The sequence below is a fragment of the Pongo pygmaeus genome, chromosome 5 (genome assembly GCF_028885625.2).
Source record: "Pongo pygmaeus isolate AG05252 chromosome 5, NHGRI_mPonPyg2-v2.0_pri, whole genome shotgun sequence".
Lineage (NCBI taxonomy): Eukaryota > Metazoa > Chordata > Mammalia > Primates > Hominidae > Pongo > Pongo pygmaeus.
The window spans coordinates 78,867,235-78,883,155 of NC_072378.2; the positions used below are offsets into that span (position 1 = coordinate 78,867,235).

General features: G+C 34.3%; 1 pseudogene; it reads left to right on the forward strand.

Annotated features, from left to right (window-relative positions):
- Positions 1 to 14,535, forward strand: part of LOC134739734 (ADP/ATP translocase 2-like) — a 163,927-nt pseudogene extending 149,392 nt beyond the window's left edge.
- Positions 14,536 to 15,921: the final 1,386 nt, after the last annotated feature.

The following is a 15,921-nucleotide window of genomic DNA, read 5'->3' on the forward strand; positions in this document are numbered from 1 at the left end:
GGGCAAAGTATACAGTTAATGACAGAAGTGTTGAAATGGGAATCAAACAGGAAATCTTCAGATCTATAGCCTAACCCATACTTTGTCCCTTTGTCAATGGAGTTATACTATATCGTTTACTTTCTTTTCTCCCTTGAGTGATTAACTCAAGCATCTCAAAGCAAAACAAAACAAAACAAAACCACCCTACTGTTTTTATTCCTTTCATTTAAACAATTATTTGGGGGGTAAGGGGAGGTTGTAAAAGAGTCAACTGTGTCTTGAAAGCTTGGAATAATTATATTTTTTTTCTCCGCTGGTTTCTGACAAGATATACCTCAAATTTAGAAAACCACTCAATGAAACAGGGTATTGTCATTGGCAAAGTCCTGCATGGAAACAACTTGCAGTCAGGTACAGGTGACTTTTTAAAAATTCTACTAAGGCATTTGACTGTGTTATAGCAATATACTGATAAAGAAATTCTGTCTGTTTATATGAAAGATAAACATCATCACCAAATGCAGATAGGTATTATTGCCATTTAATTTTACATAAAATATATATTTGGTGTAATAGAATTAGAATTTTAGAAAGAGCTTATATCTTAAGTAAAAGAAAAGATAATATCTTGTAAATGAGTGTGAAGAGACATTATCATAAACAAGTTTGAATGTCCAGTTGAATGTCCACCTTAAAAAGGCAATACATAGTGGAAGAGAATGAAAAAGAAAATTCTCTTTCATTCATATTATAGATCTCAGCCCTGGGGTTAAAAGAATAAGTCATATTATTTTTTTCCTAGAGTAGCTCATGTCCTAAGGGGGAGGAATAACACAGAAAATGTTAACTACAATGCTACAAGACAAGTAACTTCAAAGTCCTATGAGACCTTAAGGGGAGAGTAATTAATCTTGTTTTGGAAATTGGGAAAGGCTTCAAGGGGGATATAATGTTGAAACAAGTGCAGGTTCAATTTTTAAAAAGCCAAGCAGATGATTTTTTTAAGGTGTAAATACAGCAGCATGACATTTCTTTTCTGAACATTAAAAAATATCTTTTTAAGGCTTGTTTAAAATAATATTTCTACAAAATAAACGTCTCACTTCCCATTTTCTCCAACTGAGATAACAAAGTCTTCCTTTTATTTTTATTCACTGCTTTGTTAGTTTTTCTATTAAGCTCGTTATATATACTTCACGATGATTTTTCCTACATCACTTCTTTGGGCAGAAGCCTCTTGAAGAAATCTATGTCTACGTTTCCCTCTAAAAGAATCACTTTATATTGTTGTATATAATTCTCATTATTCTCTTTTTTCTTGTTTCTCCTTTCACGTTTATTTTATTCTCTTTTTCATACTATTTCAGTACTAACCATAGAAAACTGGGAACAATAGTACACACTGATACCTTTATAAATATTTTCTTTCTATACATGCTTCCTCTGCATAAAGACACTGATTACAAATACTATAATTTTCATTTACAAAGAAAAGCTGGAGTTAAGGTATTTTCCAAGGATACAGGGGCACCTGTGATGAATATAGAAACAAAATCTCCTAGATCAGTGGTCATTAGATCAATTGTTCAACATTTTAAATGTTGTCCTAGATTTGATGCCAGTCCCTCGACGATAGGTTTTGAAAAGAGGTTCATGATCTGAGATCCCGAAAAGGAAAGAGTTAAAAGGAAGAGAATCTTAGAGGATTAGATTGATCTCTAGGGATTTAGAAACTAGGCAGAAGATCTGAAGATGAAAGGAAAGATTTGATTCTGTGCTAAATTACAAGTTTTGAAGGAAATTAGAGTATAATTTTGTTCAGCTATAGATAAGAATCCACAGCCTAAATTAGTAAAGTTCTTATAACTATTATCTTTTAAATCATAATTAAAAAGTATGTCTAAAACTATGTCAGTTGTGAACAATCACCTTGAAGTACAAGCATAATATGAAAAATCTGAGAAAGCGCAGCAGTAGCAACCAGTGCATATTAAACATCAGTTGCAAAAGGGCAAGTCCAAAAGGCATGTCATTACATTACTGTATATCTTTTCTTCTCAGTCATGAAAAGAGGGAAAGGCATAAAGCACTGCTGTCATGCCTTGTTTATTTTGGCCTCACAAAAGCATCAAAGTTCTGCTTTTTGGGGGAGCTGGTAGGGTGTCTTAGATTCTTCTCGCCCTACTCCTGAGAGGAAAGCTACGTTTAAACAGGCCCCAAACAGCAAAATTTTGGTATCCCCCTGGAACCATTTATTATACTTGACCCTGACTCAGTCACTGGTAATACCCTCAACCCAGGTTAAATAAACTTGGCATATAGGCTAAACCAATTAGTGTGTTGCTGTCCACTGGTTAGAGTTTCCAGGAGCAATCAGTCCTGCTGGGAAAAAAGAGCATGGTTTTTCTTCCATTACCAAATAAATACTTGATTAACCTGATTTCCAAGTGAATACCTGATTTCTCTCAGAGATATGCTTGTAGAAAGTTAGAGTGGGCCGGTGGTAAAAATGGAGAATTAAACACACATACTCAACTCTATGTTCTCCCAGAAACTCTCAAACAACTGTCAAGGGATTGAAGGGAAGAGAAAGTGGTGGGGGAAGTGGAAATGCTACAGGGCAAAGGGATGAGAGGGGAGAAGGTAGTGGAATCTGAATGGTGGATGGTTGTGTGGTAACTGATTTAGCAGATCCATGAAATCTGAATAAAGCCATTAGCAGGAAAAATTTAGAAGCACAATAATTGCCATTGCAGAATCTGCAAAGCTTCAGGGTTCTTGACCCCTCTTATTCTGGAAGTAGGATACAGGCAGAACTTAAAAAAATAGGATTGGATGCAAGTCTGTTTTAAAAATATCCATTTTACCTCTACTCCCTTTAGAAACCCCACTAAAATGACAGCTTAGGTTTCTGCTTGATTTGCCTTAAGGAACACACTCAAAATGACCCAAACAAAAACAACCAACTAAAGAAAAACATGTTTTTACATACTTTCTGTTAGAATCGTACTGGGTACTTTTTTTTTTTAACTATTGTAAATAGTATGCTTTTAAATTTTTCTCTAGCTGTTGCTGCTATATAAAAATGCCGCTGACTTTTAGTTATTAATCTTATAACTGGTAACTTTGCCAGAAACTTAACAAATTTATTGCATTATTTCCCCAAATGATGAATTACAATAATTTGGGCAGAATTCCTTCAGTTTCCTATTTTGTAGAAAACCATGTTATTTCTGAATAATAATAATTTACTTTCCAATCCTTATAGCATTTCTTTTTTTTCTTATTGCACTATGATATTTAATCCAATATTGAATAGCAATAGTTATATTGTGAATGATTATAATGATTCACCATTGATTATAATGTTTGCTATAAAATTTCCATGCATAACTTTTTCAGGTTAAAGAAATTCATTTTTGTAACTTGTCCACTGGGGTTTTGTATCAAAAATGATTATTAAATGTTATCAACTGTATATTCTATACCTGTTAAAATAATATTTTCTCCTTTAATATATTAATGTGATACATTACTTAATAGATTTTATAATGTTAAATCTAATGTTTATAATGTTAAAATTGCATTCCTAGATTATATCATACTTGGTAATTATATGTCATCTTTTTATACATTGCTGAATTCAATTTGTACTTTTCCTTTTTTAGAATTTTTTTGGCAGGGCACCGTGGCTCATGCCTGTAATCTCAGCACTTTGGGAGGCCGAGGCAGGTGGATCACCCGAGGTCAGGAGTTCAAGACCAGCCTGGCCAACATGGTGAAACCCCGTCTCTACTAAAAGTACAAAAATTAGCCGGGCATAGTGGCGGGCGCCTGTAATCCCAGCTACTCAGGAGGCTGAGGCAGGAGAATCACTTGAACCCAGGAGGTAGAGTTTGCAGTGAGCTGAGATTGCGCCATCGCACTCCAGTCTGGGAGAAAAGAGCAAAACTCCATCTCAAAAAAGAAAAAAAGAATTTTTTTTGTCCTTGCATTAATAAGATTGGCCTGTTTTTCCCCTTTCTTTTACTCTCTTTACTTTTGATAACAAAATAAATTAAATATGTAAGCTGAATTGGAAAACCTTCTCTTTTATTCTATTAACTGGAAGTTCAGGTTTGGAGTACCTTTCTTTGAATGTTTCTTTCAACGCTCCTGTAAAACAGTATGGATCTGCTGTTTTCCTTAAGGGAGAATTATGTACTACAGATAACCTTATGATTTTTATTTCTTGACTAATTTTGAGTCAATTTTGGTAACTTTTAAAAGTATTTTGTTCATTTCACTTAATTTTTCAAATGTGTTAACATTAAAATTACTTATATTTTCTTGTCATTTTGATCTCAGCAGCCTCTTTAATTACACCTTCGTATTCATTCATAATCTTTTGTGCTGTCTCTTTTGTTTCCTTAATAGATCTTGCCTGACGTTTGTCAAAATCATTAGTTTTTCAGAAAATCATTTTTGGTTTTGTTGATTCAAAATTATGAAGTTTTTTACTTTATGTTTTTCTGCTCTTGTCTTTATTATTTTATTTCTTCTTACTCCTACATTTTCTGGGTTTACAATTGTGCGATACATAATGACAATTTCAGTCAACAACAGAGTGCATATATGATGCCCTCCATAATACTATAATGAAGCTGAAAAATTCCTTTCACACAGTGACTTCTTAGCATTCTAACATAACACATTACTCACACATTTGTGGTGATGCTGGTGTAAATAAACCCACTTTGCTGCCAGTCATGTACGAGTATAGCATATGCAATTATGTATAGTACATAATACTTGGTGATAAAGGACTATGTTACTAGTTTATGTATTTACTATACTATGCTTTTTATTACTATTTTAGAGTGTATTCCTTCTACTTATGAAAAAAATGTTAACTGTAAAACAGCCTCAGGTAGGTCCTTCAGGAGGTGTTCCAGAAGGCATTGTTATCACAGGAAATGACAGTTCTATGCATGTTATTGCCCTGAAGACCTTCCAATGGGACAAGATATGGAGGTGGAAGACAGTGATATTGTTCATTCTGACCCTGTATAGGCTAGGCTAATGTGAATGTTTGTGTCTTAGTTAACAAAAAAGTTACAAAAGTAAACCAAAAAATTTTTGAATAGAAAAAAGCTTATAGAATAAAAACATGAAGAAAAATATGTTTGTATAACTGTACAATGTGTTTGTGTTTTAAGCTAATTGTTACTACAAAAAAGAGTAAAAAGGTTAAAAATAATTTAAAAATTTATAAAGTAAAAAAGTTGCAGTAAGCTAAAATTCATTTATTATTGAAGAAAAATATTTTAAAATAAATTTAGTGTAGCCTGAGTGTACTGTGTTTATAAAGTGGTATACAGTAATGTCCTAGGCCTTCACATTCACTCCCCACTCACTCATTGACTCGCCCAGAGAAACTTCCAGTCCTGCAAGCTCTATTCATGGTAAGTGCCCTAAACAGGTGTAGCATTTTAAAATTTTTATACAGTATTTTTACTGTACCTTTTCTATATTTAGATATGTATAGATATACAAATACCATTGTGTTATGACTGCCTACAATATTGAGTACAGTAACATGCTGTACAGGTTGTAGCCTCCGAGCACTAGGCTATCCCATATAGCCTAGGTGTGAGTATGCTATCCTATCCAAGCTTATGTAAGTATACCTTTTGATGGTCGCACAATGACAAAATTGCCTAGCAATGCATTTCTCAGCATGTATCATCATCGAGTGAAGTGGAGAATGACTGACTTTTGCTCTTCTTTTTCTAATGTCTTAAGATAACTGCTTAGGTAATCATGTTTTGATTTTTTCCTAATACAAGCATTTTAGGCTTTAAGTTTCCCTATAAAGACTACTGGCTATGTTCCAAAAGTTTTTAAATGTTTTATTTTTATTAATGTACAGCTGCTTCTACAATTGTTATTTATGCTAAATATTTGATTCATCATTGCTTCTTTGCATGTGTATTAATCATTTTTATTGTGAGTTCATAATATTTTATTTGAGGCCTGCAAATAAAATATGTTTCTTCATAACAATAATACCTGGGGCATTACCAACTTTCAAACTCAACATCTAGTTTAAATTTTTTTAGGCAATATCAATTTCAGTGGCAAAATGATGGGAATATGGCTTGTGGTTAAGACTTCTCAGGGGGGACTTATTTTCTTTATTTCTGCTCCATGCAAAGAGAAGGAACATCTTTCCTGCTGTGGGTCACATTTGCCTCTTGTTTACCCACTGTGAGTGACACGCTTGAGTGGTACTGGTTTTATGCAAGTATCTCTGATCCTACTTTCTCTACTCTACTCTGGCACCTGTTTTGGCTTCTGTTCTTCAAACATTTGCCAATTAAAACCCAGACTTCAAGCTATAATAATTGGCAGATATTCTCAAGGATAATGCAAGCTCTAGAGCTCAGCTAATCCTCATGGAATCATACGTTCTCATTGTTTGTTTCCTCTAGTTCCATTTCTTTACTTCCAGTTCAGCAGTGTTCTGAAAAAAAATTTTAAGTATTTACTTAATATTATTTTTCTTACTCCTGGAAGGATTTCTCTGCACATGTATTCTGCCATACTTTTGGAAACTAAAAACCCATTTTATGACACTTTTGGTTGAAATGTATAAAAAAAACCCAGATCAGTTTGCTGTAACAAACTGTAAACAGCAGAGACATAACTAGAAACCCAAGAAATATGATTTTTCTGTTTAGTTTAATTTGGCAGCTAAATCATATCCTCAAAGCTGTAGATTCTTTCTGACTCTTCATTCTGCCTGTCATATAGGCTTCAATCCAAAGCTATCTATCTCTCTGACATGGTCACAAAATGCAGCACAGAGCTGCATACTTTATGTCCACAGTCAAGAAGAGAGGGAACCCTTCCCTAACCATCATATGAGTTTTCTGACTCATATGGTTACCAATGGGCAACCACTGAACCAAATCCTATAAGATAAATGTCATGCTTTGATTAACTTAATCCTGAATTACTTAAAACATATTCCTTGTTTAATATCTAATTCCTTCCTGAAAACTCTGTTGCTAAGTGCAAAAAATACTTTTTCATTTTAAAAGAAAAATTGTGATGCATTTAGTCCCAACTCAAGGTACTTGATAATTTTATATAACAATTCAAATAACTTTACACAATTTTTAAAAATCCAATAATTTGAAAACAAAAATTCAAGTTTAGGCATAAAATAGAATATACTAAGGGTTTGTCTTATTTCTTTGTCTTATTTTTTTGTCTTATTTTTGTACCATTTTCTTCATCACTTGTTAAACCTTTTGGGACTCTGGTGATCTTGCTCTTAAACTACACTGAAAAATTATAGCATACAAAAATACTTTCAGGATAAAATCAAAGCTAAGAAAATGAAAGCTTTGAAACGTGGAAATAGTGTAGGTTCACAACATACTGTGGAAGCTGCAAATCTTCTATCCCTCTTATTTGGCATACATAAGCAAAGTCAATTGTTTTGTGTTTTTCTAGACATTGCTAAAAATTCAAATTAGATTCATATGAAATTGTCTGACTAGAAGATGTTGTGTTGAGTAAATTGAACATGTCTTTGAGTAAATTGAATGTGTCAATGTCAAAAATAATATTTATTATTTTAATTATTTATTATTCCTACTACTTCTGTTTTTCATTTAGTGTGTTTTGGGGTAAAAAGGAAAAGCCCCATAGAAAAAAATGAATTGTCTGAAAATGATATGACTTTTTAAGAACCATTATAGCAAAAAGCAGAACATTTTATGGGATGTAGATCTGTACTGTGGCAAAGGAGATGGGTTTACTTTGAGTAACTGATACCATTCAGCCCATGTCCTTGAAGATCAGTCTCCCCAGACTTCATGGTCACTACACAAAGGGGAAGAAAGGGAATGAATATCAATGAGACAATCATCATGCCCACTTCAGCAAGTTTTCTTGCAGTATTTATCTGAATCAAATTTAATCCACACTGAGATCCCACTCTCATCAATAATGGGACATTTAATGTCCCTGATCATTAGGGATCCCTCCCTCTCTCTATGCGATCATGTAAATCCAGAAAACCCGGTAGGTACTCGTTAGTCACAGCTGGTCGCCAGTATTGACTCTGTTCTTCTGCCCCCTAATGATGCTATCGAGCATTATCTTCCAATATTCATTAAGCACTCAGCTCTGGGTATACTCAGGAATGAATCCCTCAGTCATTCACCCCAGCAACTCCAGACCTTCCCTCTGCTCACCAGACTCCAATATATAATGTGCAGCTTCCTTGTCTCACTCCTGACCCTCTTCTCATTCTGTTCTGTTTCTTCTTGTTAGCTCTCCTGAAGCTTAGCTTCCCATTTTCTACTGCATTTTTCATTTTTGAATAACAACAGCTTTACTGAGCTATGATTCACATACCATAGTATTGATCTATTTGAAGTATATTGTTTAATGTCTTTCATTATGTTCAGAGAGTTATGCAGCAATCTCCAAAATACATTTTAGAGCATATTTATAATCCCCAAAAGAAATTGCGTATGCATTAGCAGTTATTCCCCATTTTCCTTCAGTTTCCCCACCCTCTGAGGTAATAAGCAACAACTTATCTAATTTTCTGTTTTAATAGGTTTGTCCATTCTGGACATTTCATATAAATGAAGACATACAATATATACTCTTTTGAATTTGGCTTCTTTCACTAAGCACAAGGATTCGCAGATCATCATTCTATGGCATATATTAGAAGGTAATTCTTTTTATGGCTGAGTAATGTTTCATTACATGAATATTCTACATTTTGTTTATTAATTCACCAATTGATAGACAGTTGAGTTTTTTTCAGTTTGGTGCTATTATGAATAATACTATCATGAACTTTTGTATAAATGTCTTTGTGGGGACATATGTTTTCTTTCTCTTGGGTAAATTCCTAAGAGTAGAATTGTTGAATTGTATGTTAAGTTTCACTTTTTGAGAAACTGCCAAGTTGTTTTCCAAAGTGACTGTACTATTTTCTATTCCTACAAGCAATGTTATCAGGGTTCTAGTTTCTCCACATCCTTACCAAAACTTATTTGTCTTTTGAATTATAGCCATTATAGCGGGTATGTAGTGATATGATTGTATTTTTAAAATTTTGAAGGCACCCAGCTTGGCCAGGATCAGCTGGATAGGAATGGTGAAAAAGGGCATCTTTGTCTTGTGCCAGTTCTTAGAGGAAAGGCTTTCAACTTTTCCCCATTCAGTAAGGTGTTGGCTGTGGGTTTATCACATATGACCTTTATTATGCTGAGGTATATTCCTTCTGTGCCTAGTTTGTTGAGAGGTTTTTTCTTTTTATCATGAAGGGACATTGAATTCTAACAAATACTCTTTCTGTGTCTATTGAGATGATCATATTGGTTTTTATCCTTTAGTTTGTCTATGTGATGTTTCATGTTTACTGATTTGCATGTGTTGAACCATCCTTATATCCTTGGGATAAATTTCACTTGATTGTGGTGTATTATCTTTTTGATATGGTGTTGAATTCAGTTTGCTAGTATTCTTTTGGTGATATTTGCATCTATGTTCATCAGGGATATTGGTTTAGTTTTCTTGTTGTGTCTTTGTCTGGTTTTGATATCAAGGTAATGCTAGCCTCATAGCATGAGTTAGGGAGAATTCCATCCTCTTCAAATTTTTGGAATACTTTGGAGCAAATTGGTGTTAATTTTTCTTTATACATTTGATAGAATTCAGCAGTGAAGTCATTTGGTCCTGACACATTTTTGTTGTCGTGGAAGACTTTTTACTACTGATTTAATCTATTACTTGTTATTAGTATGTTCAGGTTTTCTATTTCTTCCAGATTCCATCTTGGTAGGTTGTATATATCCAGGAATTTATTCATTTCCTCTAGATTTTCCAGTTTGTTAGCATATAGTTGTTCATATGATATGTTCATGTCAAAGATCTCTGTTATCTTTTGTATTTCTGTGGTATCAGTTGTAATATTTCCTTTTCATTCTGATTTTTAAAATTTGGGTCTTCTCTTTTCTTATTAGTCTAGCTAGTGGTTTATCAGTTTTATTTATCTTTTCGAACAACCAACTTTTTGTTTCATTGATCCTTTATGTTGTTTATTTCATCTATATTTTGTTTAATTCTTCTCTGATCTTTATTATTTCTTTTATTATACTAATTTGGGGGTTGGCTTGTTCTTGATTTCCTAGTTCCTAAAGTGCTTCATTAGACAGTTTGAAATTTTTCTATTTTTTTGATATGGGTGTTTATTGCTATAAACTTCCCTTTTAACATTGTTTTTTGTTGTAGTCCACAGGTTTGGGCTTGTTGTGTTTCCATTTTTATTCGTTTGAATTTTTTAAAATTTTCTTCTCCTGCAGCCCCGGAGTCAAAGCCGGTTGCCGACCCAATCCCGTCCCGCAGTAGCCTGCCTCCTCTTTCCTTTCAACATGACAAATGTCGCTGTGTCCTTCGCCAAAGACTTCCTGGCAGGTAGAGTGGCCGCAGCCATCTTCAAGATGGTGGTAGCACCCATCGACCAGGTCAAGCTGCTGATGCAGGTGCAGCATGCCAGCAAACAGATCACCGCAGATAAGCAATACAAGGGCATTATAGACTGCGTGGTCTGTATTCTCAAGGAGCAGGGGAGTCCTGTCCTTCTGGCGCAGTAACCTGACCAGTGTCTTCAGATACTTCCCCACCCAGGCTCTCAACTTCGCCTTCAAAGATAAATACAAGCAGATCTTCCTGGGTGGGGTGGACAAGAGGACCCAGTTTTGGCTCTACTTTGCAGGGAATCTGGCATCAGGCGGTGCCGCTGGGGCCACATCCTTGTGTTTTGTGTACCCTCTTGATTTTACCCGTACCCATCTGGCAACCGATGTGGGTAAAGCTGAAGCGAAAGGGAATTCCGAGGCCTCGGTGACTGCCTGGTTAAGATATATAAATCTAATGGGATTAAGGACCCGTACCAAGGCTTTAACGTGTCTGTGCAGGTTATTATCATCTACCGAGCTGCCTACTTCGGTATCTATGACACTAGAAACGGAATGCTTCCGGATCCCAAGAATACTCACATTGTCATCAGCTGGATGATCGCAGACTGTCACTGCTGTTGCTGGGTTGGCTTCCTATCCATTTGACACCGTTCGCCCCCGCATGATGATGCAGTCAGGGTGCAAAGGAACTGACCTCATGTACACAGGCAAGCTTGACTGCTGGAGGAAGATTGCTGCTGATGAAGGGGGCAAAGCTTTTCTCAAGGGTGCATGGTCCAGTGTTCTCAGAGGCATAGGTGGTGCTTTTGTGCTTGTCTTGTATGATTAAATCAAGAACTACACATAAGGTGTTTCCTAGGATTTTTCCCCCTGTGAACAGGTATGTTGTATTATATAACATATCTTGAGCATTCTTGACGGACTACTGGCTATCAATTTATCAGTGGCAACTATTTACTGGTTGAAAATGAGAAGCAGTAATATTCATCTGACCAGTTTTCTCTTAAAGTCATTTCCATGATGATGATAGTGATGATGATGGGACTTAATTATATTTTTTGTTTCAGTCACTCCTGATACATAACAAATTTGAAGAAATTTTAAAAATCTAAAATTTAAAAAAATTATTCTTAATTTTTTTTCTTGACCAATGGTTGTTCAGGAGAATGTTGTCTAATTTCAGTGTATTTGCATAGTTTCCAAAGTTCCTCTTTTTATTAATTTCTAGTTTTAATTCACTATAGAATGAGAAGATAGTTGGTATAAATTTGATTTTTTAAAAATTGTGGACTCATTTTGTGGCCAAACATATGACCTGGAGAATGTTTCATGTGCCAAGAAGAAGAATCTATATTCTGTAGGTGTCTGTTAGGTCTATTTGATCTAAAGTGAAATTTAAGTTCACTTTAGATTCAATGTTTCTTTGTTAATTTTCTGTCAGAATATCTGTCTAGTGTTGATGGGGGTTGAAGTCCCCAACTATTATTGCATTGAAGTCTATCCCTCCCTTTGGGTACTGTTTGTTTTATACATCCGGGTGCTTCAGTGTTGGGTGCATATATATTTAGAATCGTTATATTCTCTTGCTGAATCTATCCCTTTATCATTATCTAACTACTGTCCTTGTCTCTTTTGTAACTGTTTTGACGTAAAGTCTCTTTTATGTTATATAAGTATAGCAACTCCTGCTCACTTTTGATTTCCATTTGCATGGAATTTTTTTTTTTTAATTCCTTTGCTATCAGTCTATATGTGTCTTTACAGGTGGGGTGAGTTTCTTGTAGATAGCATACAATTGGGTCATATGTTTTTGGACCCATTCAGCCAGTCTATATTTTATAAGTGGATAATTTAATCTGTTTACATTCAAGGTTATTATTGGTAAGTGAAGGCTTATTCCTGTAGCTTTGTTAATTGTTTTCTGGTTGTTTTGTGTGTCCTTAGTTTCTTTCTTTCTCTTGTATTGTTTGTCATCATAGTTTGGTGGTTTTCTGTAGTGGTAACATGAGTCCTTTCTCTTCCTTATTTGTGTGTTTGCTTTACCAGTGAGTTTTACATTTATATACTGGAAGTCCTCACCAGAGCAATTAGGCAAGAGAAATAAATAAAAGGTATCCAAATTGGAAAAGAGGAAGTCAAACTGTTTCTTTTTGCAGATGACATGATCTTTTATTTAGAAAAATCTGAAGACTCTACCAAAAAACTCTTAGACTTGATAATAAATCAAACAAATTTGCAGGAAACAAAATAAATATACAAAAATCAGTAGCATTTTTATTTATCAATAATGAAATAGCTGAAAAGAAATCAAGATGGCAATCTTATTTGCAATAGCTTAAAAATAGCTAAAAATAAATTTAACCAAGAGGGTGAAAGATCTCTGCAAGGAAAACAACAAAACACTGATGAAAGAAATTGAAGAGGACTGAGTGTGATTGCTCATGCATGTAATCCCAACACTTTGGGGGGCTGAGGTTGGAGGATCTCTTGAGTCCAGGAGTTCAAGACCAGCCTAGAAAACATAGCAAGAGCCTCTCTCTCAAACAAACAAAAAATGCTGGGTATGGTGACACATGTCACTAGCTACTTGGGAGGCTAAGGCAGGAGAATTTCTTGAGCCCAGGAGTTTGAGGTTACAATGAGCTATGATCACACCACTGCACTCCAGCCTGAGTGACACAGTGAGACCCTGTCTCTAAAGAAAAGAAGATAAAAGAAATTGAAGATGACACAAACAAATGGAAAGACATCCCATGCTCTTGAATTGGAAGAACTAATATTGTTAAAATGACCATACCACTGAAGGCAATCTACATATTCAACAAAATTCCTATCAAAATACCAATGTCGTTTTTCACAGAAAGAAAAAAATCCTCGAATTTGTATGGAACCAAAAAAGACCCCGAATAGCAAATGCAATTATGAACAAAAAGAACAAAGCTGGAGGTGTCACACTAACTGACTTCAAAATATGTTACAAGGCTATAGTAACCAAACGAGCATGGTATTGGTATTAAAAACAGACGCATAGACCAATGGAACAGCATACAGAACCCAGAAACAAATCCAGGTATTTACAGGCAACTATTTTCAACAAAGGTGCCAAGAACATACCCTGGAAAAAGGACATCCTCTTCAATAAATAGTGCTGGGAAAACTGGATACCCATACGCAAAAGAATGAACTAGACCTCTATCTCTCACCATATACACAAATCAACTCAAAATGTAGGAAAGACCTAAACGTAAGACCTGAAAATAAAAAACTACTAGGAGAAAACAATACTTCAGGACATTGGTCTATGCAAAGATTTTATGACTAAGATCTCAAAAGCACAGGAAACAAAATCAAAAGTAGACAGACGGGACTATAATACACTAAAATGCTTCTACACAACAAAAGGAATCATAACCAGAGTGACAAGACAATCTATTGAATGGGAGCAAATATTTGCAAACTATTCATCTGATAAGGGACTAATATCCAAAAAAGACAACAAACCGAAACAACTCAACAGCAAGAAAACATGTAATCCCATTTGAAAAGTTGACAAAGTACATGAAAAAATATTTCTCAAAAGAAGACATACATATATGTCAACAGGTATATAAAAAAAGTTCAATATTACTAATCTAATCTTACCCTAGTTTGAATGGCTATTATTATTAAAAAGACAAAAAATAACAGATGCTGATGAAGATGTACCGGGAAAAAAGAACTTTTATACACTGTTTGTGGGAATGTAAATTAGTACAGCCACTATGGAATATAGTATAGGAATTTCTTTAAAAACTAAAAATAGAACTACCGTACAATTCAGCAATCCCATTACTAGGTATTTATCTAAAGGAAAGGAAATCAGTATATCAAAGAGATATCTGTACCCTCATGTTTACTGCAGTATAATTCACAATAGCAAAGATATGGAATCAACCTAAGTGTCTAACATCAGATAAATGAATAAAGAAAATGTAGTATATACCCACAATGGAGTACTATTTGACTAAAAAAAGAATGAAATCCTATAATTTGCAGCAACTTGGACAGAACTAGGGATCACTATGTTAAGTGAAATAAGCCAGGCACAGTAAGACAAATATAGCATATTCTCATTCACATATTGGAGCTAAAAAAGTTGATCTTGTAGAGGTAAAGAGCAGAATGATAGCTACCAGAGGCTGAGAAGAGTGTGTGGGAAGGGCAGGAGGAGAGGCTGGTTAAGGGTAGAAACAGTTAGACAGAATGAATATTTATTATCAGAGTAGGATGATTATAGTTAATAATGTATCATATGTTTCAAAATAGCTAGAAAAGAGAATTTGAAATGTTCCCAACATATAGAAATGATAACTACTTGAGGTGATGGATACTGTAAATGCCCTGACTTGATTGTTATACATTCTGTGCATGTAAGAAAATGTCACATGAGCCCCATAAAAATACACAAATATCACCCATCAATAAAAAATATTTCAATAAGTTGGTTACATTTAAAACTTTGTAGAAAGTTTTCTGGGTATTTGAACTCTCTGGAATCATCCAGATGTTCTCACAACACTAAGCCTCAGTCTTACAAGGTGGCAATTGGCTGGAACTGTGTAATTGCCATTCTCTTTAGAATGGCATGTTCTCTCCAATTTACTAGAGTCACATCTTTTGAGTGTGACAATCATCATATCAGTTTCCATTTTTATTACAGTTGTGCTGTTATTTTTCTGTAGTTAGGCAATATTTTGTGACTCCATGTCTGTAGCAAAAGTGGAAAATGACATAGAGACTGCAAAAACAATATAATTCAAGAAAAGTAGGAGAGAACAAAGTTGTTTTCAAAGAAACTAAATAAATATACAAAGAAACAAAAAATATACAAAAATCTGTGGTGTTTCTGTTTATCAATAATGTAATAGCTGACAGAGAAATCAAGAAGGCACTCTTCATTTACGACAACTTAAAAAATACCTAAGAATAAATTTAACTTATTTATTGTTAAATAAAATATCTCTACAAGGAAAACAATTGGAGACAACTCTTACATGTTTAATACACAAAGTATGTCTTTGTCAAAAGAATGCAACTGAAGTCATCATTATGAACAAACTACAGAAAGATAATGCATGATGAGAATTTAACGAGCTGAGAGAAACAACAGAAATTTCAATGGTGTTCTATTTTAAAAGCAAATCAAATAAGTAATACTACCATGAAAAGTAATTACTAGTTTTTTTAATGCAAGGGAGCTTATAAAATTTTTTTAAATTTATGTTTTGATTATCTTATTTTTCGAAAGAAAGAATTGTTTCTTTGGCAAGAAATAATCTACCACACTTTTAAACCAGACTCAGTTTTCAGAATTGGAAATTACAGGAATTCCCCAATTGCAGAGTTAAAGACCTAATTCCACACAAAGTTCTCTAACTTCAAACTTTTTAAAAATAAACAAATT